The sequence below is a fragment of the Mycteria americana genome, chromosome 5 (assembly GCF_035582795.1).
Source record: "Mycteria americana isolate JAX WOST 10 ecotype Jacksonville Zoo and Gardens chromosome 5, USCA_MyAme_1.0, whole genome shotgun sequence".
In the NCBI taxonomy this organism is placed as follows: Eukaryota; Metazoa; Chordata; class Aves; order Ciconiiformes; family Ciconiidae; genus Mycteria; species Mycteria americana.
This window is the reverse complement of record NC_134369.1, coordinates 61,004,825-61,032,080: the sequence shown is the minus strand read 5'-3', so window position 1 is coordinate 61,032,080 and position 27,256 is coordinate 61,004,825. Positions and strand designations below refer to the sequence as shown.

The 27,256-nt window shown below is 38.5% G+C and overlaps 1 long non-coding RNA gene across 1 annotated transcript; it reads left to right on the top strand.

Annotated features, from left to right (window-relative positions):
• Positions 1-4,139: 4,139 nt before the first annotated feature.
• On the top strand, positions 4,140-19,954 carry LOC142410666 (uncharacterized). The gene is made up of 3 exons (XR_012776000.1): positions 4,140-4,170; positions 18,489-18,818; positions 19,633-19,954. It is a non-coding gene; the product is annotated as an uncharacterized LOC142410666 (long non-coding RNA).
• Positions 19,955-27,256: the final 7,302 nt, after the last annotated feature.

Genomic DNA, 27,256 nt, shown 5'->3' with positions numbered 1-27,256 from the left:
AGTCCACATCCTTTTTTTGTAGTGGGCAAGCTTGCTGCATTACAACTAGAATCTATTTGAAAGTTTAAAGCCAACCTTCATTCTGATGTATGTTAATGCACTCCAGGTAGTGTCAATGAAGAGTTGAGGATGAATTTTGATTGTTTGGTATATTTACTATGAGGGATGGGAACAAAGGAGTTTCACTGGCTATTTGGCAAGATTACTTCTTTAGCTCCAGGAATTTGGTATTTCTGCCTATTTACTAAGTTGGAACCACATCATCCCACATTGCCTTATTCTGAGTTTTTTACCCATCAGATCTGAAGGCCTACACAAGCCCATAGAAGGAGAAAACTGAATAAGAAGCTTATGTGATTAATAAGTAACTAAAAGCAGGAAATATAATTAATGTCAATCAGCATGAAGTCATAGCATCTAGAACCTGTCAAATCTGATACTTTTTTTTGAGAGTACAAATATAGTTGGTGTATGCAATAGTGTCAATGTAACTTAGATTTCAGTAGAGTGTATGGGCAAGATAGCATATAGTGCCCTGAATAAGAAAGGAGAAGGATAGAAACGGGAGTGTCTGTGAAATGGATTTAGAAGGGGCAAGACGGCAGTCAGGGAAAATTAATTCCGAAAGGGAAGTCATCATCAAATGTCTGCTCCAAGTGGTCTCCCATCCTTTCTTTAATTAAGACATGGAAACTCTGCATTAAATTTAAGTTATTTTAAGCTGTCCTCTTTTTCTCAGTGTAGTACCATGGATTAGACAGTCTGCCACAAATTTTATACTCCTGACAAAATGTTGTGCAAAGTAGCAGGTTGGCAAATCACCGATAGTGCAGTGATATTAGAACAAAATGAGACTGCCTGCCACTTACCGTTCTGTGAGACCACTCAGCAAATTCTCTGGCATCCCTGCTGCGCTGGCACTTTTCAGCTGTGGACACCGTTTACAGCACTGATTCATGTTATTAGTAGGTCTCTCATCAGACTCTGCTGCCCCGAATTTACTGTCACTTTTGGCTATTATTGATTCATCTTTCTTTGTGCCAGCATTCAGTACCTGAACATAGGAATTTTTCTTTTTTTTTTAGGAGGAATGTCAGTGGCAAATTTCCCAGTCAATCACTATGATGATTTTAAATTGCAAGCTCCTTTATCTTTGTTATACCGTTTTATCGTCCTGTCAACTTTCTAGTCCTGGTCTCTAATTTTTACACCCACCTCTGGTGCGTACATTTGCAAGAGTTCTTAAAGGAGTTTGCTGTCATTTTATGATTCCTTTTGGAATCATATTTAGCAAAAACATCTGTTTACAAGTGAAAACCAGCTGTTTGTGGCTTACATATCTGCTAGACTGTAGATGCAGATTCTTTAAAGCAAGTAACAACTAGGGATCCTTCTCTTGAGATTAATGAGAATTTTTTTACTGAGAAGTCGCATTAGCCCTAAAATATCCATATGAATAATTAAGTTCTTCTGCATTATTTTCCTCACAGTGTTTCCACAAATGAAAAAGATGACAGAAGGATATAGGTAGGCAGGTGTGAATTGTGCAAATAGTGGATTTTTCTTGAAATAGCCATATTGGCAAAGCAGAAAAATAAAAACAAAAAAAATTACATTGCACCAAAGAAGATTTTTAGATGAAAGAAGAAGAGAGGGGTTTGAGTCAGCTACTTTAGAGCAGAATTCATTAACGTTTTTCTAAAAAATCGGTATTAATTATTTTTTTTTTTAGTAACAGAAATATTAATTTATGGCACATTTGGGGAACAAAACTGACCAGTTCCACAAACAATGTCTGTGCTACAAAATTTTCAGATTAATTTTACTTGAAAATTGTGGTGAAAGAAATTCAAGGAAACTAGCTTGTGCTGCATATAACAGTGAAAATTTTTTCATGTAATCTTATTTTTTACCAGAATTAATCAAGTGATTCATTTGCCTTGGGAAACTGCATTTTAAAAATGTAAAAAACAGATATTCTTCTAGATCTTGAGAAGAACCTGTAAGAAATGTGTAATCTACCAAAAGGGATTGCAATCAGTGAAATCCAGCACATGGCTTTGGGTCATTTATGTACACCTGTTAGTGAGATGGGGGTGATGCAAAATACTAGAACTTTATATCTGAAAAGTCTAAAAGGGTTCGTTCTAACTCCACCAAATACAAATAAAATAATATTACTGGTGTCTAATCCACACAGAGGAGCACAGTGCCAGATCATTAGCATTTCATTTAGTGGAAGTACTGTCTAAATCTGCAGACCCTCTGGAGAAATCCATCTGTTCTCATTAATCAGGGCATCTGTTTTGGCAACTAGCTCTTAACAAGAATTCTGTAGTCTGGATAGAAAATCTAAAAGCCATTTCTTTATGAATGTGATATGAGGTACCTTGTTTCATCTTTATCAGATTTTTTTTTAATCCTTTCTCTTCTTTCTTGCCCCCCCCCCCCCCCCCCCCCCCCCCCGTCAAATCCACACCTGCAAGTACTTTACTGAATCGGTGCCTAATCTATCTTCATCATAGGGAAAGCATACAGATTCCATCTGGGTGATGAGAAGATGGATGTTTAAGCATCCTTCATCAGATGCATCAGCCTTGAATAATTGATCTCTGCCTTCATCATCCATGAATGCACTCACACTTTTGCTGGCATGGGGCTGAAATGTGGTCTCTGCAGCTATGCTGAGAGGGAGAATTTGTAAGATTTCTAAAGCATTCCTTAAAGTCCAGTGGCTATAATGCTGCTGAATATTATTTTCTTCTGCATTTTATTGAGACAAACTGAGTCTGACACACTAAGAGAATTGAATCTGACACACTAAGACAGCAACAGCTGGATACAAATAACCTTTTTTTTTTGGGGGGGGGGGAGGATATTATTCAAAATGTCTTGTGATTAATTGGATATAACTTTAAAGAAACAAATAATTCATTGTGTGAGCTGTACATCATGATGTACATCAACAAATTTCCACCCACTGTCTTCAGGTTCTGTGAGAAGAAGCCTTTTTGCTGGTAAGAAAAACTCCTACTTTAATTTTATTACATTAAAAATTATCACTATCACAGGTATGTGGAAATAAAAGCAATCGCACCCCCTTTCCATCTTTCCAGCAATAAAACCAAGAGAAAAGAAAAAAACAATCTGCAAAACATAGTCTCTCTCTGCTTTCATAATAAATGTAAATTACTCATGGAGTAAAAAGAGCTGATGCATTTAATTGAATTATGAAACTGTTTCCTCCATATCCAATTATTCTTTTCTGATTTATTATACCAATGAAAAGAGTATTCTTAGTAGAATCAACTTCGCTACAAAGTAAAGCACAGTTTAGTGACCTGCGTACGTGCTTGGGAATAGGGAATTTGAGTTCTAATTCTAGTGCTGAAACTAATAACTTTGGTGGCCCCGGGCAATGTGTTCTGGCCTCAGATCAACACTCTATCCCTACTCAGCAAAGCATTTAAGTACAAGTGTAAGTACATAAGACTCTCCGGGATTTAAGCAACTGGTTAACAGCTTTGCTGCACTACAAGGTATTTGTTGTTTATTATTGAACCTTTGAGTAATAAAGACGACATAGAAGCAATTAGATCTTTGCGATGCTAGCTGAAGCCTGTGTTAGTTTTTATAACAGGTATAAGAGTATTTGACATAACAAAAATAAGCATAGGACTTTGGACACAGAAATACGGTCATTTAATATAAAAGAGAGAGAGATGATCCCAGAAGATGAGAGCTCTAAAATCTGTCATTTGTCATATCCTTGCTGAGCCAGAGAGATTGCAAGTATGATAATGACTGCTAAAGGATTTACTTTATTAATGCTCACCTGATATTAATGAAAGTGTTAAACTTAGATATGAAGTTTCTGATGTAGAGAAATACAGTATTTCCTAGAATAACTTTAATAGCTTTCATGTGACTCTTTAGAAGGACAAAACTCATTAAAAAACAAGTCTATCTTTGTCTAACAGTCAACACAAGTAGCTTGATCTTTAGAAGTGATGAGCAGTAACAGCTACTGAAGTCAATGGAAGCTGTCATTATTCTGCACTGTGCTAACTCAGACTCTATATTTGTCTTTGCTTCCCTATCTATAGAGATGATAATACTTATTCACCTATCTGGGATGACTGACATCAAAACCAACTATCTGCGACTGCAGTAAGATTCCAGGGTGCACTAAAAGCCTGCCAGTTCAGTACAGTGAAAAAAATATATAAAGTGTTTGCTTTTTTTAAAAAAATCTAGTTATTAACACTTTATGTTTTAATAGGAACCATCACAGTAGGAAGTGAAATAACTTCTGAATATATTTGATTTGAGGCAAAAGCATCACAGCAACATCATTTAACAAAAGAGACTTTCATGAAAAATAATTTTGCCTAATAAGTCATTATAGAATTCTAGTTGTGAAAATAAACAAGTGTTTAAGATATCATAAAAAGGGACTTAACATCTGGAGAATGCATACTCACTATACAGGCTAAATATAATCTAAGGCTCTGATTTTCCACATGTATCTAGTTAAGTCCACAAAATCAGTCAGAAAAAAAAAAGGCTGGAAGAAAGACTTCTTCAAAGTAAAGAGTGAAAAATTAAATAGTCCTTCACCATTTGACTAAGGAGAGTCTATGGGTGGTTCCTAGGATTACCTCGCAGGGGATGGAAAAGTTACAACTTGGCTGTGAAAATTGAATGCTTTGACCAGCACTGATCCTCTTAAGGACTCTTCAACAGAGAAAGGGTTAGGTAGTAGGATATACTAATGGCTGTTGTAAGACATGAAAAATATCTTTTCCAGATGATTCATAGAGACAAATTTGGAGATGAGGAGTGGTTAGAGATTGTGGGGGATGATACAAGGGAATTTAGCCTTGACAAAGGGGCTGTTTCTGGCCTTTTTTTGCTATACTAACCCACACATAGGTTACGTTATGTGCTTTTCCCTGGATGGCGGCTTCTTCCTCAATAGCACAGGATAGGAAAAAGAGTATGGTATAAAGAGGTTTTGAATCCTAATGAACAGAAACACTGTGAAAATGCCACTTGATTACTTTGGGAAAGGGTAAGAAATTCTTTTAAGCCCCAATGGAAGACCCCAATGTAATGTGCCACAGGACACGTGAACTGGCAGCAGTCAGCAAGGAAGCTGCTATTGTCACTCTTCTATCTATATAAAGGCCTTACAACATCCTTGATTAGAGCAGGATAACATAATGAAAGACAAAACTTTACTGATCAGCTGGCAATCTTTTTTCTCAGACTAATGTAACCATTTGCAGTCTCTACCTGAAAGCTCAGAGGAAAAAAAAATGCGACAATATACAATAATCTCCTTTATGAACCTATTAAATGATGATGAGAACGTATAAATTTTTTTCTGTATTCCTATATCTTTCCTATGAGGCAGAGTGGTTGGAAACGTCAAAGTATGTTAAAGATAATAAAAATCTGTCAAGAGAAAATGGCCTGTTAGCATTATGGTTCTTAAATATCAAAGATCTTCATTGAATGTACAGCTGTTAAGATATATTCAGCCAGCACACTGATAATTTCAGACTGGTTTCGATGCTTGCAAAACCAGGTTGGTTGTTGGAGCAGAGATGTTTTCATGCCAAACATATGCTTGAAAGTAACTAACAAGTGATGGCTAGTTTGAGTTACATGCTAAAACTGATGAAATTTTAAGGGAAACGATTTGTCACAGTTATACAGTGTTCAAGTGAAACAGGTAATTCTCTTTGCTGAAGTTCGTGAAAGTGCTATTGACTTCACTGAGCCCAGGTTTAATTTAATGAGGCTTTAGATCATCTTTAACCCCGTACTGGGTGCATCTAACTTTTTAATCCCTTGTGGTCTGTGAAATCTTAGTTAAGAAGTGGCAAGAGTGCCTTCATGCAATGACCCCTTGGCTAGATCTTTCATAAAGTTTTCCTAAAGCTTCTGGAAATTTGTTTATAACATAAAATGCTATAAAGTGCATTTATAGAAAATGCTGTCTTGAAAATCCATAAAGCCAGACAGGAAAACGTAAGGGGGTTTCATTTTCAATACCCTTGATAGCTATTCAACTTTCTCCTGCAACTTTACTCCCTTCTTAATGAAGAAAAGTTTTTTTGTGGTTGGTGTTTTGGTTTTTTTTCCCTCCCAAACTTCATTGACCTGTAACAGTGTTGGTGCCTTTCTGAATTGCTGTCACAATGCCTATAGCTATATAGGGCTGAGCTGCAAGGCGCCGCCTCATCATGCATTCTCTCACTGTTCTAGACCACTTTCCTCTGAGCTCAGAGCTGCATATTCAAACACAAACTTCTGCATATATGATCATTCATAAAAATACAAGCCAATAGAAACATTTATAAACACGCAAGATAATGATGTGCAAGGTAATTGATTTATTCATATTCAATAGAGACTAAAGCTTATAAATCAATTTTACCTTCATATAGAAGTGAAGTGAATAAAAATGCCACATACATTAATAATAAATTTTTGAATTATGCAGCTTGTCTAGTGAAATTTAGTTTCTCTGAGCAGAAGAGAAGTTAACATAACAAAAATAATATTGTTTTCAACCATGATAACATCAACAGAACTAAGAAACTTCTAACATTCCATAATTACATCAGTCCGTGAGGGTCAGCTACGTACTGAGGTATGAAAAGGTTGCTTCGTGGGAACTAGGCATTTAGAACAAGGGAAGATGTAACCCAAGAGGTTTGCCCTGCATGTATTTCTTGTAAAAGGCACTTATTTTCATAATATTCTGTAACATGCTAGTTCTGTGATGTTCAACTGCAGGCTTCTGAATTCACGTGGATCCTTTTGGATCTTTACACTTGGCATGTTTTAAGCATGTTTTAAGTTTCAAGCAAAGATTATCCTGGTGTCGGTGTGGCTGTTGCTGCACAAAAGGTGGCAATTGAAAACAAAAGTCTAAAGAAGCAGAGACAACTGTTTGATGGGGGTGGAGACATCAACAGAAGTAGCGTATCTAAAATTAGAGCCAGATGCCTCGCTGAGGCCTAAATACCACTGTTCATTTCATGCAGTCTTTGTTTACCAGATTTCATCTGTGCATGAATCATAAGAATATACCTCTGTTTCAGCCTAAATGGTACCCGAAGCTAACAGAGCACACCCTTATTTTCTTTCTCAATATCCATTTAGGTCTTAGTGTGACAGAGAAGGGCATTTATTTAAATGAGTTAATTTAAAAGTAGTATAGCTCAGAGTGCCCTTTCTTTTTCCTACCTGTCTATGCACCCTGTCTGCTCACCATTTTTGAGGAGAATCAGACACCTCAAGCTTTAAAACTCAACAAAAATCCATCACAGCCTGGTGTCATCTGTTGTATTCCATAACTGGAGCTGTTTTATGAGCTCTCCAACATTGCATTTGAAGTGATAACAACAATCCCACTTCCTCTTCTTTGTGTGGAAGCCAACATTTGACGCATGTAGCTGGAAGGTAGATTTGTACTGTTTAGATAAAAATTATCCTGATGAGGAATGTTTTGACTAAGATTCCCTGCCCTACCCCTCATTCCCACATCGGCCAATACTATTGTTTTGAAACTGAAACTCTTAATGAGAAAGTGTTTGTTTTAGTGAAACTTTCATGAGGAAATTCAAACAGATCCTGAAGGCCACAGAGACCTAAAACACTCTCTCATCTCAGAAAACCCAGTTGCCACAGGATTGTATCTCAGAGTAGATTACAATGACTGATTTGTTCTCTAAATTTCTTTTGGTGGAATATCCACTATGCCTGGGAGACTGACACTGTAGTCTGATGCCTCTTACTCAGATTCAATTCTTTGCTCAATATGAGCCAGAAGAAATACTTGAACTTGGGTCATACAGATCTTAGAAAGGACTTTGGCCACCTGTTGGTGGGGTTGACGGTGGGGTTCCTTTGGAAAAAAATTCTAAGGGAAAAAAGGAAATCAGAAGAATTGGCAATTGCTGATAAATTAGAAAATGTATCAACAGGACGAAATTAAATAAAAAGATAGTAAAGGAAACCTTGCCCTGGTAATAGCAAATATAAACTGCAGAATATAACCTGGGCAGAGTGGTATAAGACGAAGGATCTGGGGTGGGGGAGTTATATCAGGTGACAAACTGGACATAATTTAATAGCAGACCACTGGACCACCTACTGTAAAAGAGACAAATGTCATTCTGAGATGTATCAATGGGACCATTTCAGATAAGGTATAAATTGTCTGAGGGTACCTGCTGTTGGGAAGCACTCACCTGGAAGACTGAATCACACACTATGATTTACCAAAAGAGATGACAAACTGGAGAGAATCCAGTGGAAAGAAACAAGAGGGCTGACAAATCCTGGACACTGAGGTAAGGATAAAAAGTGTTAAAAGACAGCTATATGGATTTAGGTATTTGTTCAGCATTTGTTTTCAGCAGATTATGTACGATGAAAGCTATAAGTAGTGTTAAACACTGGCAGAGCTGCAACGTTTCTGGATGCTTGAAGAACAGGTTAGATGAAAATATGCTAAGAGTGCCTCAGGTACATTTTATCCCACCACAAAGCTGAGAGCAGAGGGAACAACACGTGAAACTCCCCTCCAGCCTCACTTTTCCACATGTCTGTGCCTTCAGGCTTCTCTGGTTTGTCTGCTGAGGAGGTGGCAGTTTGATGGTGAGCAGAAGTGTTGTCATATAAGGAGTTAACAAACCAGACTGAAGAAGAGGAAGGAAAAGCGTCAAAGTCATTCTTCACAGTTATGCTCATCACTTTTTAAAACAAGGATACTGTGCTATTTTTAGCAGAGTTCCTGGAAACACAACATGCTGAATATTCATTATCCATAATAAAAGCTACAAGATGGTGAGAAATATTGTCCACGTCTTTCTTTTCTTTCACAAAATGCACAAAGCTCAAAACTGTATATCAAGTACTTGGATTTGTTTGTACAGTATTTTGCAATCAGAGCTGGCCAGACAACTTCCAGCAAAAGATAACTTTCTCTCTCTCTCTCTCTCTCTCTCAAAAAAAAAAAAAAAATTATTCAAAGTACATTTTTGTTCAAAATCTACCAGGTCCCATGGCTGGCTGTTTTCCTGATGACTTGCCTGCCACCTCAGCTGCCAAACTAGGAAGACCTGGTCAAAGACTCCATCAGAGCATCAAAGTTTCTTAATTTCAGGAGGCAGGTGAGCCCAAACTGGAGGGCAACCAGGCACTGAACTTCCCTGTGAAATGGACTTAATATCCCTTGTGTTGCTGAAAATTTTTGCTGTCACTTTCAAGGGAAATTAAAAATTTCCATGAGAAGTCAAGTCACTGGAAACTTTGAAGTTTTCCATATGGAAATTAATTTGTTTGTCTTCATATATGGGCTTGAACAACAGACACTATAGGACACGGACACAAGGGAAATAATAAAACAGTTGCTTAAGGGATCAGCACTCATACTATGCAAAGCATGAGGAAGTGGTCCTCCTGTGAGGGGGGGAGAAAAAAATGTGGGCACACAATTAAATAATATCATACATGCACAGGGACCAAGCTGAGTTTCTGAGGCCATCTAACACTTCCTAGGAAGGGAAGCTTCCCAAGTTGACGGTCTTTTAAAATAGATTTTGTGCATATAAAACTGATTTGAGTTCAAGGCAGCACATCTCATGACTCAGCGTGGCAAACAGCCAGATGAAGATCACAGTCTCACTGACAGCTTCATTCTTCTCAGTCCTATTTCAGAGCTCACGGCTACCTGAAATAGATTGCTTTGCATTAAAAATAGTCTGCTATGTAGCACTGCATACCTTTGAAAGCCTGCATCATTTGTAGAATCATAAGTAAAAGGTAGAATGCACTATCAATCAGATGACCCAACTCATCTTTCTCTGTAGTCATGGCATGATGGTGTCAGTTCAGGTTAGTGATGTGTGCCAAATGGCTTCATCACACATGGTCACACAAATCACACATGAAATCTCACTAGTGAATAGTATAAGTTTCATGGGAATTCAACAGGAGTAAAAGTCAGCTGTGTATTTTTAGGGATACTCAGTATATGAAGACCTAGATGCTGTGAGCCTTCTATAGCTTGATCAAAGCTATATATATGGTTCAAGTACTCCATGTAGATTTTTCTCTCAGATCTACTAAAGCTTTGAGTTCTTCTTGCTGATGTATTAAAAACATAAGCAATGGGGTGTGTTTTGAGGAAAACTGGACAATCCTTTAGATTGCCCAGTTTGCATTTCACCTCACTGCTCCATGGGTTATGTCTATACCAGGAAATTCAAGCATTCCCAGGAACATCTACTATACACCACAGACTTTTCCAGTGGGCAGTCTGTGTGCAGCTGCTCCTTTTTGGAGGGGCAAGTTAATTTACTAGCCCAGATGTAAGCCATTCTATGACAGTTGGCTTAAGTACTTGGCAATGCTCACAGCACACTTAGTTTAGTATGGGTACATCCATAAGGAACAAAACAATAAAAGGATCAAACTGTCCACCAGGCATCAAGCGAGTGAGACGACCAGAACTAGACAAGAGGATGAGGGAAGTTACTATTCAGTCATGTTTTGTCACACACACACACACACATATCCCCGTTACATGAGGACTTGACTACTTAGCTGGGATATCTCCACTCTCTTGGTATAGCAGTCTTAAGGCTGTTTTGCTGTTAATAACTAAAAGTTATATAACCTGTTCCTATTGCAGAAGTTATTTATCGTTCACTTTTGCAAAGATCTTTTTTCTTCCATTTGTTTATGTGTTGTTTTCACCTAAAGTACAGAAGAATCCCCCAGATCTACTCAGCTGGAAGTAATCAAATTATGTACAATAAAAGAGTCAGAAAATGCAAATAAATTCTGTGCTAGAAATTTTTTCAGTGATAACTGAAAAAAACCCAAGAGAAGAAAATGAAAGGCACGTTGTAGGTACCCCACAAATAAGGTGAGTGAAGAATTGTCATTTATATTTCTTCCTAGCTGTGTTACAGATTTTCTTGTACCTCAGGAAAGTAATTCAACATTCTTGGATTTGTATTTTCCATATGAGAACACTGATTCAGATGTCACTTAGAAAAAGCTTTGGAGCTTGAAATCATTCACATTTTTAAATTACTTTGTCTTCTTCAGGTGGAAACAGCCATAAGGATGTAAAATATTATTTCAAAGTCTGAAACGGTGTTTGAGTTCTGCTCAAGCATGTCTTGATATGCAAAAAGACAAGAAATTAATGACAGGCAAATGCACTTGGCACTTCATGTGGCGAAATAGTAATGACTATTTTATTAGAAAAAGAGTGAGTCAAAAGGTAAAGGAAAAACATATACTATCAATTTACATGCCTATATTTATATTGCCGGCATGAATTCAAATGAGAATAGTATCCTAAATAAACGTGACTAGGAAGCTATTTAATTTAATTTAGAGTCAGGCAGAAGCAGAGATTCCATTTGTAAATATCTGTAATAAGTCACATAAAGCAGAGATTTCTTAACATGTATAATCCAAGAGAAAGGCAGTGGTCAGGGAAAGACACAGTCCCTTTTGTCTTCCAAAAAGCTGCTGTCTTTTGAGCCATTATTCATCCCAGTCCCTAACAGCTGTATACACTATATTTTTAATTCGTTGTCTCTAAAAATTTCATACAGCAAGAAAAGCATCTGTCCCTTGTCAAAAGTTCAGATGAATAGACTGTGAGGTGTAAAGCAGAGATTTGCATCCTTATTCTTTGGTATGTAAAAACTCATATATCATCTCTAATGAATAGAGCTCTTAGCCTGCAATTATTTTGCATAGATTTGGGTTATTCTGTTGACTGGCTTGTAGTCAAAAGACACATGTAGTTATAAACTATTAAATTCATAAAATGAGTCATTCCACACAAGGAAGTAGCTAAGTCTTATGAGATAATTTGGCACAGAAATACAGATGTTTTGGTCCAATTTGTAGAACACAGATCCAGGTAACACTGAGCTCTACCTGCATAGACAGGAACTGGACTATTTGACAAGACAAAATTTCCTAACTTGACTGTCCAAGTGATCTGATGTAAGCTGGCATAACAATAACTCCAACAAAGTGTTATGACTGTGTAACCCACCTACGTGCTCACTTCCCCCACAAACCACACAGATGGTACCGTTCCAGCAGGGTCAGACCCATGCCATGCAGGTCTACAAACCATAAAGCTGAATCCTTCTTTCTGTCCAGGCAGACAGTGTGAAGTTCAGGTGCTGCAATTCTTGTACATTTAAGAAGAAAATCTGTCTTCTCTCATCCAAGCTGCTGTGATCATCTTTGGAGCTGGGGTGTCTTTGCATGCATTCAGGACATTTTGCTTGTAGTAGAAGTAATTAACACAATACGATTGAAACAAAGATTGAACTAATCAGGGAGGGAAAGAACTAGTGAGCCAGGTAACTTACCTTTCACCTATCTCCCTTTAAGCAACAATGGGGCATGGTGTACGTCTTTCCAACTTTATCAGCAGCTGGCAAACCTTAGGCACCCAATGGAGTATATGCTTTTGCTAGGTTCCTGTTGGGGGTCTCCTGGCAAAGTGTATGCTTTGTACCAAGGAGCCTCGGTACTTAACAGATTTAGCACCTACTGCTTATTCTCTCTCCTTAAAGTTATTTCATATGGCTATGCCTTTGGAAAGGGAGGAGGAGGCATTTCTCCTTCATGGGGCCATTCTTTGTTCTTTCAATGGAAATGAGAGAAAGGGCTTTGCAAGAAACACCTTCACCAGCCTCATATGCTTCTGAGGCCAACCACAGTTTCTAGGAGTAAGACCTGTGTTGTGGAAACAGAATTTAGTCCGCTACATCCCTAAGGAGAAATTATATGTGCTTCAGCTAGAATAAAACTGTCTGGGTTGTACAGAAATATTCAGAGCAAACAAGGGAACTCACTCAAGAACACTACTTCATGTACAGAATTATTAAGACAATCTCTATTAGCCAGAAAATTAAATCCTATTACTGAAATACTTGTTTATTGAAGAATTTGAAGGAAAGGCATTAATAAGTACTTTGGTTGAGAATTATTAAGGGATCATTTAATTTTTACAAGTACACAGGAAATATCTGATTAGTAAAGTATTTCTTTTATACACAGTTCATTTACTGTGAGCAGTTCTGAGGCTCTTATTTTACTGTTGATGGAGATGACTGGTACTGCAGGCTCCTTTTCCTCCTATATTGAAAGGAGCAGCTGAGCTCAGAATACTCTGCTTTCTATAGATGGTCATATTAGCAATTTGTGCAGGCAGGTAATTAGCATATTATAAGATCATACTGCAATGTTTATGGAAGAGATAATATTCGTTAAAGTCTGTTGGATTCTTGTGCAAAAATCAAGGAACTCTGAAGGTTTTATCTGTAATACAGCACTGGAAAGAAGGGAGGGAGAGGTGGGTGATGAAGAACTCTGGAATCATAATGGGGTGTGGGATCCAGATGGGAAGGCCAACCTATTACAGCATTCTCCCTATAGCCTTCTCTTCCAGCCTGGCCCAGTTGTACTCCATTATCTAGTATATGCCTGCCTTTAAAAAAAAAAAAAAAAAATCCAGTATTTGGTATTGTCAATATGTGAAAACCCAAAGCTTAAAGATGTCTAGGTGAGTGTGTTTATGGGAAAGGTGCTGGGATAAGGGTCGAGGCTCCAAGGATCTGAGGAAGGCTGACCTTGTCAGGAGACGAGCTCTGAGTAGGAGTAAATACTGGGATGAACTTCGGGGTACAGCTGGTCCTAGGGCAGGAAGAGGAGACTGTAACTGCATGGAGGAAGGGGCTTGGGGAGGAGTTGAGATGAGCCAGAGGCTCCTTAGACCACAGGAGCTGCGAACTGGGGGCAGATCAGATCTCAGTTTAAGGGGTGGGTCAGACACCCCATACACGGTACAGCCTAGCTCCCGTCTTACCCTACTCACCCAGCATCAGCATGCATGCATTAACCCCAGCTTCCTGTTGCATATTCTCTACATTTTGAAATTTAACAAGCCCACGGGTCATTCATGGGTTTTGTTATGGTAAAGGCGCAATGAGACTCTCCCATTTAAATGACTTTATTATTTTTGCACTTGCTTGGTGAGAGACTAGTCTAACAAAGCCATGAAGTGTATCCTTTTAAATGTTTTGAATGAAAACATACCTCATTCTTGAAAAAAGGACCATCAAAGTTTGAAAGTAGACACAAATCTGTAGCACTGGAATCAAGCTTTTTTTTTTTATTTCTTCTTTTTTACTTTTTTTTTTAATCTTACAAAAATAAGGACTGACTGAAAAACTTGCATCTGGAGCTGATTTCTTTCAATTGTTTTTCTTTTTAAAGTGTTCAGTTTTTAGTTTGGATCCAGCTGTTGAATTATACATATTCTAAATAACAGAATCACATTGAAGCAGCCTGACTAGGGTGGTGGAGAGTGATGGCAGGGAAGAAAAGGCTAAAATGAATATCTGAGGATGAAGGTAACTAATTAAAAAATCATCTAACAAATATGCATAAATAAAATAACTGGAGGGGAGAAAAGAAAATCATGGAAGCAACAAAATCTGGAAAAAGAAAAAAAGATCATATCATTCACAGCTCCTTTAGGAATCCTGAATATTAATTGAATCACAATACTAATAAACTGTAAGTTTTAAAATACTTGTTTCTTGGCTCTCTGCCAACAGAAATTTAGCGACATGAACCCACCATCTTGCAGAGATCTCCAGAGATGAAAAGACTATAGATGTGCATAAAGTGGCCTAGATTAATATGATGACACTTCAAAAGCACAAGTTGGAATACTGCCCATTTCAGCTTGAGTTATGAATAATTAATAATTTTAAAACACGGGGTTTTTAAAACTTAGATGCAGATGTAGATGCATAATTATTGAATTTCCTTTGATCCCCATTGTTTGTTTAATCAGTTACCTAACATTAGGAAGTATGCTTTGTAATAATTGTAATTTGAGTTTTCTTATGTAATAGAAAAGGGGAGAAAAGGAAAGACTTGAATACAATACTAAAGCATCCAAAGCCATTTTTAAAAATCTTTTCAGCAGTTCAGAGTGTAAAGTCTTTGTGTTTCCTACATAAGATGAGGGATAACTAGAGGTTGGGTACTGATGTTTCAGTTCAGTGTAGCATTCTAACTTTGATCACATTTTGATTACAGCTGCCTAACTTTGATTACAAGTTTATCTAGAACTATAGAAGCTACAGGCACTATAGAAAATGTACAAGTATTGTATTTTCATGAAGTTCCAGTATCTGTTTTTGTACAGTATAACTTAACAGTTTAGCCTGTTGTAACTCTTAATTATACTAAACATGTACTCTTATCTCTATACAGAAAAAATTTAAAGATATTATTTAAGCCAATGAAACCTAGTAAATTATCCTTCTTTTGTGTTATTATCCTGCACTGCTCCTGTCAGCTGTACAATAGAAGATGGCTTCTAGCCCAGATAAACTATTTATAGTAAAAGTGGCTTTAAGTAGGCTTAATTACAAACTAAGATTTATTAATTCTCCAAAACAGATTGGTTTCACATAGACGAACACGGCTCACTGTCTTTAGGTGTAAGGCAAGATTACAACTTGAAGATATTTCCTACTACTGAGCACAAAACAAAGCTATCTTTGAAATCTTTCCAGTGCTCAACAGGAGCACAGCAATAGCAGCTCCACGCAACAGGGAGCACTGTTCACAGCTGTGCTTTCCAAGCTGTCTGCTGGCCTTAGGAGAGATGGTTATAAAGCTATATTCTCCTGTATCTCAGCCAGCTAATGCACAAGAGAGAGTAGCCCAGGAGCCCTACCTATTTGCGTGCATACATAAAGGCCATAATTAGGCCTGGAGAGCATGAAAATCGAAGTAAATCAAAGGAAACTATACTTGTATCATATTAAGCATACCTTAAATGAAGACTAACCACTCTTTTGCCCATAATATTTTGTCCCATCAGCTTTTAAAAGTTCTCCATCTGAAATGAGCTGAAAAAGATGCATTTTCAGACACTTGAGTCCAGAAGAGCTGTTCTACCTTTGCTCAGTCAGGGCTGTAATTTGTTTAGGGGAGTATTAATTACCTAAAAATGTGTGAAACAATATTCTTGACACTGGGCTGACTGAAAGACATGAAACTATCCTGAAGAATGCATCTGCAGGGATCTCAGCTGTTGGCAAACACATTTCCATTTCCTTTCAAATGTTTAATCTATTACTCCCCAACTCATAAAAACCTCATGGTTCAAACTCAGCTACATTAATAGAGAAATTCCTCTTACACTTTAGAAATACTAAGAACCTATGTGAAATCCCGCCCCTGTGGAAATCCGTCAGTTTTGACAAAGTTTGTAACAGAGCTGAGATTTCATCTGAGGTGCCAATGCAGAGCACTTTGAATTGATAAGATTGCATTGACTCTGTGTTTGGGGTTAGACCTATGATACTACAAAACTTGTTCTTGTAGTAGCAATGTGTGATCCTCAACAGACTGAATAAGCCTGGAACAAGTTTTTGCTAGAGAATGTAAGAATAGTTATCTTCCCCAATCTTTGCGTGGGACAGAGGGCAATAACAGCGTAAGCGTGCAGTGAAACACCCCTCCGTATCCTCCAAAATGGAAACCAGCAGCTGTGTCTCCTCTTTATGACAACCTACCTGGATTTTCCTTCCATTGGCATGTGTAACAGCTTTTTTGAACCCAGCTAAGCTACTGGCATCCACAGCATCCTGCAGACATGCAGTGGGAGTTGTGAGGAAAAACTACTTTCTTGCCTTTGTTTTAAACTTCATATTTGAGCATTTTATTTGCTATTGCCTTGTTAGTCTCTTATGAGAAATGGTGAATAATATTCCCTACCCATCCTCTACATTACATTCACTATATCATATCTAGAATATCTGCCTTCTGTCATATCTTTTCAGGTAAAGGGAACTAATCCAATTAGTATCTCCTTACACAGAAGCTTCCCATCACCCTTGCTGTCATTCTTTATTGCTTTTCATTTCCTCTGTGACCTGAGAGGGAGCAACTGCGAAGTTGCACGTATTGTTCAAGATGCAGGTGCACTGTGAATTTGAATAGTGGCATAACCATGTTTCCTGCTTACTTCCTTACTTCTTTCCTAGTACTTCCTACCACCCTATTTTGCTTTTTTGACCACAATTGAGTACTACAGTGATGTTTCCAGAGCATTAGCTGAATCACTCCCAGATTCCTTCCTGTAATGGTGAGAGCTAATTGAGAGATATTTGGTGTATATGTATATTTAGGGTTATTTTTCCCTGAAAGCTCAGCTGGCTTTTATCAAAGCTGAATTTCCTCTGTTATTTTATTGCCCAGTCACTTACTAGTGTACGATTCCTCTTTCACAGCTGGACTCCCATTTGACTATGCTGAATAATTTTCTCTCATCAGCAAGTTTTGCCACCTCACTTTTCATCTTTTTTCCAGGACACCAACAGACGTGCAGGATAGCACAGATCCCCTCATGGATCCCCGCGGGATGTCGTTGATACCTTCCCTCTGCTGCAAATTTGTTCTAGCCCTTCGTTTCCTATCCATTAACCAGTTATTAAGCCATCAAAGGACCTTCTCTTTTATCCCGTGATAAGTTTTGCTTTCTAAAAGAGCATTCAATGAGAAAAATTGATCAAAAGCTTTTTGAAGGCGTAAATATAGACATAAAAATTGAATATATAAATATATATCAACTGAGTTTTAGTAACATACTCCATCAAACTAATAGACATGCACCACAAGGCTTCTTTTACAATAGCTATATTAGCTGTTCCTCTATATGCCTAATAATTCTTCTATAAGTTTTAACATTTGTTCTGGGGTGGGGTGGGGTTTTGGGGTTTTTGTTTGTTTGTTTGTTCTCGGGTTTTTTGGGGGGGTGTTTTTTATTCTTTTCCCCAAACACTAATTTGCCTGGTATGGAGGTCAGATTTACTGGTGTATAGTACATTATGCCATCTGAATATTTTTTTTTTAAGCAGTGTCACTTTTATCCCTTACTATTCCTTTGCATCGTGCCCATCTAAAACACTGTGTTGTGCAGCACACTCAATAAATAGCTCAGCAGCTTCACCTCTGAACTCCGCTGGTACTCTATGGGAAACACCACATGATCTTGGTGATCCTGTTTTATTTGCACTTTCATAAAGTTCTTAGGGTTTACGTGTTGTTTTCTTTTTGGTGAAGATTCACTAACATCTTCTTTTGGAAATTCTTGTAACAAAATCCAACACTTTTTTTTTAATTTTCAAATTTAAAGACATTTGAAAAACTGGGGATCATCTCTTAACTTTTTGCGGTCCTACAGACTTTGATCATCTTCTCTTTACAGAGGGTCTCAAACCAGAGGCAGATGGTGCCACAAGAAGGTGTGGGAGGTCCATGCAGCCCCATTCACCACATGGCAGGTGATGTGGGACTCAGCAATGTCAGCAATCCTACCTTTCCTTCAACAGGATTATCCCAGGAAAGTGATCAGCAGAACAAAGTGGGCTCAACACAGCAGTCAGCAAACAGACACCTTGAGCAGAACTGCAGAGATCATGGATGAAGACAAAAAATGTAAAACATCCAGAGAACGGAATATTAAAGCTTCACCACCAAAAAAAAAAAAAAAAAATCAACACTATGCAGAGTGACCAAATACTGACGTTTTTCTTAGGAAGAGCTGGGCATCTGACTGGAGCAGATTCAATAATCTTTTTTCTTCTGAAGAAAAGCCTGTGGCAGGGAAGCAGTGACAGACAGGCTACCTGCAGCCAGAGATCACCAAGCCGCAGAATAACGTAAGTTGGAAAGGGTCTCAGGCAGCTGTCTGATCCAGCCCTTGCTCAAAGCAGAGCCACCTTCAGGGTTAAATCAGGTTGCTCAGGGCTGCATCCAGGTGCGTTTGAATCTCTCCAAGGTTGGAGTTTCCACAGCCTCTGGGCTCCTGTTCCAGAGCTGGGCCACCTGGCTGATGGGGTTTTTTTCCCCCCAGTACCAAACGGCATTTCCCTTCTTGCCTAAAGCCTCCAGTGAGGCAGCAGAGGTTTCCGTGCTGGAGGCAGGGGACATGCCTGCGCAAAGGGGCAGGGAGCTGCTGGGAAGGGGCGAGCCGGAGTTCACCCGCCTGTGCCACCTCCCTGGCTATGGAGGCACCCATGGCCCCTTGCACTGGCGGTGCGGCTGGTGATAACTCGTGGCATTTGACTGAGAGGAAAACCACGACTCCTCCAGCTTTGGCCAAGCAAGACACCGCTGCATGCCCAGCACTCCTGTTAGCAGCACAGTTTAGCTGTGGGTGGGTGCCCTCTTACTGAGGCCACTCCTCACTGTTAAACATCCTCATGCTGCCTTCCTCCCTCCTCATCACCCGGGAATTTTGGCTTAAAACATCTCCAGAGGTTTGGCTTAAATTCCTGACTATTAAAGATGACATTATCCAAACAGATGCAAACTGGATAAACCTCAACCAGTTAGTACAGAAGCTGCTGAGACCTTCAGGCAAAATTCAGGTTCCTGGCATCCGATTTGGTTATGTAAAATAAAAAAAAAAAACCAAAATAATACAGAAATATCTCCTCAGGCCGACCTGCTTGTGTCTCCCTCCCCTTACAGCCAGTCACTCCCAAATCCGGGATCCCCTGTTGGGGTCCACAGCCATTCATTTCCTAGTACCCCAAAGGCTCCGGCAGCCAGGAGCCATAAGAGAATCCTACCAGAGATGATGTTTTGTTGACCCAATTCAGTTTCAAAGGTAAGGAAGGTATTACATATTCCTGAGCTAATATGTTCTTTAGGCATTCTTATTTACTGCTATCTTTCTGCTTATCTACTGTTATCTTTCACTTTGCAGGACTTTAGTTGTAAATGAAGGGATGTCTTTTTAGGTGTCTTATAGGATTAAAAAAAAAAAAATTGTGTACAGATTTACTATTTACCAAATTTACTAAAAATTTAAAGAATCATCTCACAGAAGTCTGCTTTCAGATATGTAGCAATAGAGGAAAGGAGTACGCAAGTGTAAAAAGACCAGGAAAAATTAAAGCAGACTACATAGATGAGAATTAAACTGAATGCGAAAATTTCTTGTTTGGAGTTAGTCCCTGTGTAACATAGACTGCACAGACTGAACAGTCTGCATGATTTCAAGGCTTTGCTCTAAATATTATTTTGTCAATGAAAAGGAAGAACAGACTGACAAAGTATTTGAGAAAACTATGCAGCCTCTGATATATTCTGGAAAAATTCTGCAAGTATGATGAGGAAGAGATTCAAATCACGTTGAGAAAATAAGTTTGTGTTGCTTAGAAAGAAGCTTTACTATTAAGAGAGTTTCAGCTCTAGAAATCAGGCTTTGGGACCAATAAAAGATCCCAAGGAAAACATTCAAAATTTTGCTTGGAAGAGGTGTTCATTATGCTTACTAGTTTTTGTAAGGATCAGCTGAAAAAGTAACAGACATTTTTCACCTGATTACAACTGGACATGAGCTAAAAAAACAGCCTTGGGTAAATCACGTTGCTTCTCAAGTCAACCACCAGCCACCTCTGTTCAGTTTTTTAGGTTTTTTTTTTTTTTCTGCAGCTTTGAACATGCTGTTCAATATCCAAATGCACAAAAATGTGCTCTCTACTAATGCATGAGATATATTTTATTACCAAGCATCTATGCGAAACATTTTAAAATAATGAGCAGATTTAATGCACTATAACTCGTATTTAAGATCAAGAGACATGCACAGCGGTTGTTACAGGAGAGAGCTTCTAAAACAAGGCAAAAATATAAATTACAAAGCAAGGATAACAGAAAATAATCTCAGTAGTACAGCAGCCAAAGACAGATAAACAAGAACAGCCATCACAGTGTGATATATAAGATGTTCATTACTCGTGACTCTGAGGAATAACAGATAACTTTGCATATTTATTAATTCTTGTATTACAATGCTGGCAATATAGTGTGGTCTTTGTCATGAAATGTTAGATATAAAAAAAGTGGGTAGAATAAATTAGTTTAGGCTCTGTACATGACTAGAAACTGTGTAGCACCAATAAATAAATTAGTGCTTGAGGACATTAATTTATTTTCATGCACAATTCTCTGTTGTGTTCATGTCACATTAATTCTTCATTTGGACAGGTGAGTAGCTGGAGCTCCAAGGGAAACGTATAACCCCAAATGTCACATGCACTAGGGTGTACACTGATGAGCAGAAAAGGTTTGAGTGAATGTTTATTTACTTCCCACATCCACTGAAACCAAATTATAGCCCAAAGTATTTCCCAGATATGGAGGCTGGGATGACATACCAGTATGGGTCTCCGAAATCTAGTCACACCCTTCTAATATTCCCCTCTGGCCCCATCTCCTAGTGACAAGCCACCAGTAATTCTTCCCCATAAGTTTTAAGCACAGGGACAGATCAGATGAAATACAGACCTCTTAAGCATCAGCATTAGGGACTGGTGCACGTAATCACCAAAAAGCACAGCTGCTTAACTCAACATTTGGATCATGATTGCACCCTCCTCTCCATGCCCACATTACTTTCTTTCTTTCTTAGGAAATTTGTAGCTCTTCCTCTTTTCCAAATGCCCCTTCCATCCTCCTCTAAACACCTTTCATCAACAGATGTTACTTTGCCCCTTCAGTTTTCATTTATTCTTCAACTTCATCTGGGGCCAGACCACCAGATTACCCGTTCCAAGTTTCCTCCAATACAGAACTTTTCCACTGTTCCTTTGACAATCTTTGTCTAAAAACCCAGACCTCTGAAGACAACCTAAGCGGACCTATTTGACATGACACTAAAATGGCTGATTGGTTGCCACCTATGAGCTGATGGGGCTCTATTGTCCATCCACGGTACTACTCACTATTAGCAGATAAATGCAGTAAATCCTTCAGGCTTGACAATCTGACTAGCCAGTACACATCAGTACCTACTCTACACAAAAAACATGGACTTATACTGATATAAGATGTGCTGAGAAGATGCATAAAAAAGGACATTCATATCAAGAGTAAGCAGGATCACAGATTCAAATCCAAGTCATACACAAATACTCCAAATGCATGATACATACATTTTCAGAATGCATTTTTGACCATAAATGGTATGCAAGGTCTCATGATTTGAGGGAGGAGGTTGGATCAGGTGACCTTTACAGATCCCTCACAACCTAAATTATTCTATGATTTCAAGAAATTTTCCTTATTTGGGTCCAGATCTAAGGAAATTAATCCCAAAGCTTTTCCTTTCAACTTTTGGAGGTGAAACTCTCTTGATCAGGAAGCCTAGCCTTGCTGCACCCCAACTTGCAGCAGTATGAACAGCTGAAACTGAATAATTGAGCAAAGCTACCAAGTAGGCTATCTCTGATTAATGTAAGGTCTGCCCTTTATATCTTATCCCTTCTCTGAAACTACCAACTTATAAAGATCTAGAAGTAGGAACTTATTCCATAAAGTATTATGATTTATGACTCTTCTGGACATTTTGCTGAAGAAAGACCAAGTCAAAAAAGAAAAACAACTAAAACAAAACCCAACCAAAAATCACCCCACAAGAAAAAAAAAAACCACAAGCCAAACCTCACTATGTTTGTGTGGATGGTGCTCTGCTGCCTTTGCAGGAAGCTACATGTCAAACAACCAGCCCTATCAAAGATTTTGTCATAGCAGCTTTGTACAAGCACATTTAGCATGGCTCAGTTCATGTGCTGATTGTACAGCCCATGCATTCACAGCACACTAACCATTCTCAGGCCAAGAGGGGACATTTATAACCCTTCCTTTTGGCCACAGATTGGAAAGTCTGTAACTAGCCAGCCAAATGATTAAAATTCTAATGAGGAAAAGCCAAAGGTCAAAGCAGAATATCATATTTGATGAACCACAGTAGTTTAATATGTCCATGTTAAAGTGAGGCACATTCCTGCTAAAATTATACTGACATGCCCAGCCAAGGTACTCCTTGCCAACCCTGGCCCTCATCCCTTGACGTATGAACAAATCTAGTCCAATGTTTAGAGTAAATTCCCATCAGGACCTTGTTCTGTCCAGATGAACACACTCATGCAAGTAGAGACAAGAACGGTGCTACTCACAGCAGCAGAAATGAGAGACTGAGACTTCAGTTTGTGGATCAAAGTGGGTAGAGGGAAGAAATCTGAACAGAGCCTCGGGCTGAATGCTGGGAGAGCTGCTGAACCTGGTTCTGACACAAATAACCTCTGTGCTCTTGGACAAGCTCCTGAATCACTCTTCGTCCACTTTTCTCATTGCACTTCCTCAGCCACACAGGGCTTCATAACAGACTAGTGTGCAGTGGAGACACTTGTTAAAACTGTGACATTTCATGGGCACTTGTCACAAACAGACCAAAGTGCAGCCTGTGGGGAGCTCTGCCCTCCCTTCCCTGTGAGATGAGGTCAAGTCAGACTGACCTCTGCAAGTTTTTAATTCTGAAGGATTCAGAATAAACATATTATGCTACAAGAGAAGGAGAGAAAAATCTTTGCAATCGTGAAGACAAATGTTTCTTCCCAACCCCTTTTTCACAAAGGAAAAAGAATCCTGCTTCACACACAAGTTAGTTTCAATCCCATGACCCATCAAGTTGTTACAGGATCCAGTGTGTCACCAATCATGTGCTGTAATATGCTATTTATTGGCTTTTTAAATTTTTTTTTTTAACCCATCTATTTAGAGCCATATTCTATCCTCACAAAAGGCACTTTAGGGACAGCAGCCTGTCCTTGGACAAGCAGCAGTTCAGCACAGCTCCATTCCAGCCTGGAATGGGAGGGACTGAAGAACCTCACTGGTGGCCAAGAAAGGTCAACAAAATATACAGTACCAGGAGCTTTGCTTTCAGCAGCTGCTTTATCCAAGACTCCAAGCAATCATTGAACCCTATTTTCCAGTGATTGAAACTCTCAGCCTAAATACTCCGTAATAGAAATAAAGTACATAGGCAGAGAAGATCAAGAGAAAGACAACAGCTGCTGCTGCTGCTACTCTGAACCTAGAAAAAACAGACACCATAAACCAATGCTTTGTCAATTTTTATTTTTTTTTAAATTTGTTTCTTTTTTCTAAGTCCATTACCCCTTTGATTTTTCTCCAGACTTTGTGTTCCTAATACACAAAACCCCTTCACCTCCTTTCTGACTATTGTCAGCTGAAGAACTCCTAAGCACAGCTGGCTGTGGGTGGCAGCAGGAGGCTGAATTGGCAGAAAATTTCTGGCTGAATACAATTATCAGCAAAGGCAACTTTCTGAGGCTACTGATGGCTGTTTGTTTCACATTTTCAGGGCAGATTTCATTTTCCATTTTCTAACCAAAAAGAACAATGTAATTCAGCAGTAGCTAAATGAGCTACAGATTATATTTGCCTCTTATCTATGTGACTGCAAAGGGCTCAAGTCTGTTAACATCAGTTAAGGCTATAAAGTCTGAGCAAATTCTTACTCTAATTATAGCTGTTTCCAAATAGTAACCACTCAAGAAGCAATATTTTCTCCATATGAAATTCTTTATGTGGTAGCTCTAACCTTTATTCCCCCCACTATTGATGGATCTTTCCAACTACTACCTTGATGTTTTTAATATTAATAGTTATTGTATGTTGTCAGTAAAACCTGTGTGGGGCACCTGGAAACAACATATTCTTAAGTTTCACATGTGACCATCTCATGGTTGCTCTTCCAGGAGCTATTTCAGGGTTCATCAAAGCTCCAAACTCCCTAATGAGTCAGCCAATTCTTAGTGTGAAAGAGGTAGATATTTCTGTTACCTGGCTTGCTTTTAAAGAAAAAAGGTGTGTAAGTGTTGTTGAGTGATTTCGAAGTTATTTAAGCACACATAGTATGAGAATGCAACTCTCCCAAACGAATTTTTTGCATGAGGTAATTAGTGCATGAGGATATATGTATTTTTCAAGCATATATAATATTTACAACTACATACACAGTGCTCAGCACTGTGTGCGTTCTTGTATAAGTAGTTACATATTAGAGCTTACTGTACCTGTATGCTTTTCTCTTGCTATGAAATACTGTGAAATATTGTACCTGTGGAAATATAATATGGAATAAAATGTTTGGTCTGTTATATAGTTTAAAATAATTTCCTGCTGGAATGGTTTATTTAGTCCTTATTAAATGTCGTAAGAAGTAAAAAGAAGGGTGCATCCCTGTGTATCCATTTATATGTTTGCACCCACTGAATGAGGTAATGCCACATGCGAAGAAGCACTTAGATGTTTCATTTTTAAAACCAATGTTCATAAAAGCTTGTGTGTATATGTTATGTCCATGACTAGAAAAAATCATCTCTATTCTGATTAGCCCTTTACATTACTGAAAATGTACACAGGATCTTATTGGTGCTTTTTACAATACCAGTGCATGGCCTTTATCCAGCAACATGCATCTCCTGCAATGTAAAGAGAAATTAGAAACACTTTTCACAATGAAAAATTAAGGTGACAAAGCATGGCAGTTTATATATAATTTCTTCTTGTGGAAGTAATGCAACTCAAGCGAAACTGCTGACCAAGAGGTCTGAAAGAACTTGTCAGAGAGAATATGTCTTACAAAAATGGATTAAGAAAAATAACATTCCTTGATATTTTTTGATCAGTTTTGGTTTTTTGTTGTGATAAGGGGAAGAACTTGCCAAAATAAAACCACTTTTTAAACTGAACTTTGCCTTTCTTCCTGTCCTTCCCACAGAACTCCCTAAATTAAAAAAAAACCCCCAACACCCAACAAAAATAAACCACAAATCCCCAAAAGCACCACCAACAACCACACACCCCCACCTCCCCACCCCCACTATCAGGACCAAGAACATTTCGGAAAATTTGTCCAAGGTGGTCTTTCAGGACCCTTGGGACCACTGACTGTGCCAGAAGTATTTGCAACAGGACTATCTTTACAGCCACGACTGCCTGGGGCAGCCTGTGCCTGGCGGTGATGGATCACACCTGCCCTCACTGGGTGCAGAGCCCCCCCATATCAGACCCACCGCACAGGGCCCAAGCAGCAGCTTCTGCTTGGGAGCATAGGTGAAGATAGCACGGGCTTTGTTCACTGCTGTGAATAAAGAACATTTGGATATTGCTTGTTCTGCTCCCCACCTGACCGCCAGCCAAGCACCCCATTTCAGAGCCACCCCACGGTCTTCAGTGGGTCTAGCCCAAAGAGGACCCAGAAGTCCTGGAAGAGCTGGTGCAATTGCCACAGAAGTCAGAAGAAATTTTGCCATCTGTTGCCAGAAAATGGATCAGAGCTTTACCCTTGTGGTAGACCTGGGAATAAAACCAACATCTCTTAATTACAATAGTAGTGCTACCAGCTTTTACCTCCTACTCCCCGGTGCTAGGAAGAATAAAATTATCACAGTGGGTAAATGCTAACTACATTGTGTCGGATAGGGAAAAAAACCAAAAAACGTTATTTGCAGCAGGAAACATGCATAGACCGAGTGCTTGCTGAGCCCAGATGCCTAGGCTCAGATTAAAATAAAGGACTTTGACACATCATTGCCAGTAAACAGCAGGTTTGTTTTACCCTCATGGTAACCCATCCAGCTTATGGTATTCAACATTGAACAGGATGAACCTGACCCATTTCTGAATCTGTACTGACAGCTGTGCTGAGAGACTGGAGTTGACTAAGTATCTGCATTAAACTTTTCCAATTTGCAAAAAAATATTCTTTTAATACTCTTCTATGCTAAAAGACAAGACTTTATTTTCCCATACTTTGAATTTCATTAGCATAAGGTGAAAGTGTTTCCATAGAAACACCAGGGATATATAATTTCTAAATAATGATTTCTCCACAAAGAACCCAAAAAAATTATTTTCAGGTTACAATGCAAAAATCTCCAAACGCAGCTCACTTACTAATATTACAGAGAAAACATATGTAAAGACTTTGAACTTTAAATTGTAGCTGTAAGTTGTTAAAGATAAATTGGGTAGTTTAATATTTCAATCATAGAAAAGAAAAACATGGGAAAATACTAGAAACCAAAGTCAAAGTTACAGTAAGTGTAATTTCACTGTATTCAGTGATCAAATTCATATGTCAGTGTAAAGTATGATGGGTCAGTATATCATCTGTATATATTCAGATGACTTTAAATAATTCCCTTTGTTTTCTATTTTGACTATAAAATGTTTTATGCCTATATCTTATTTCTGTAATCTCAATATTAAGATG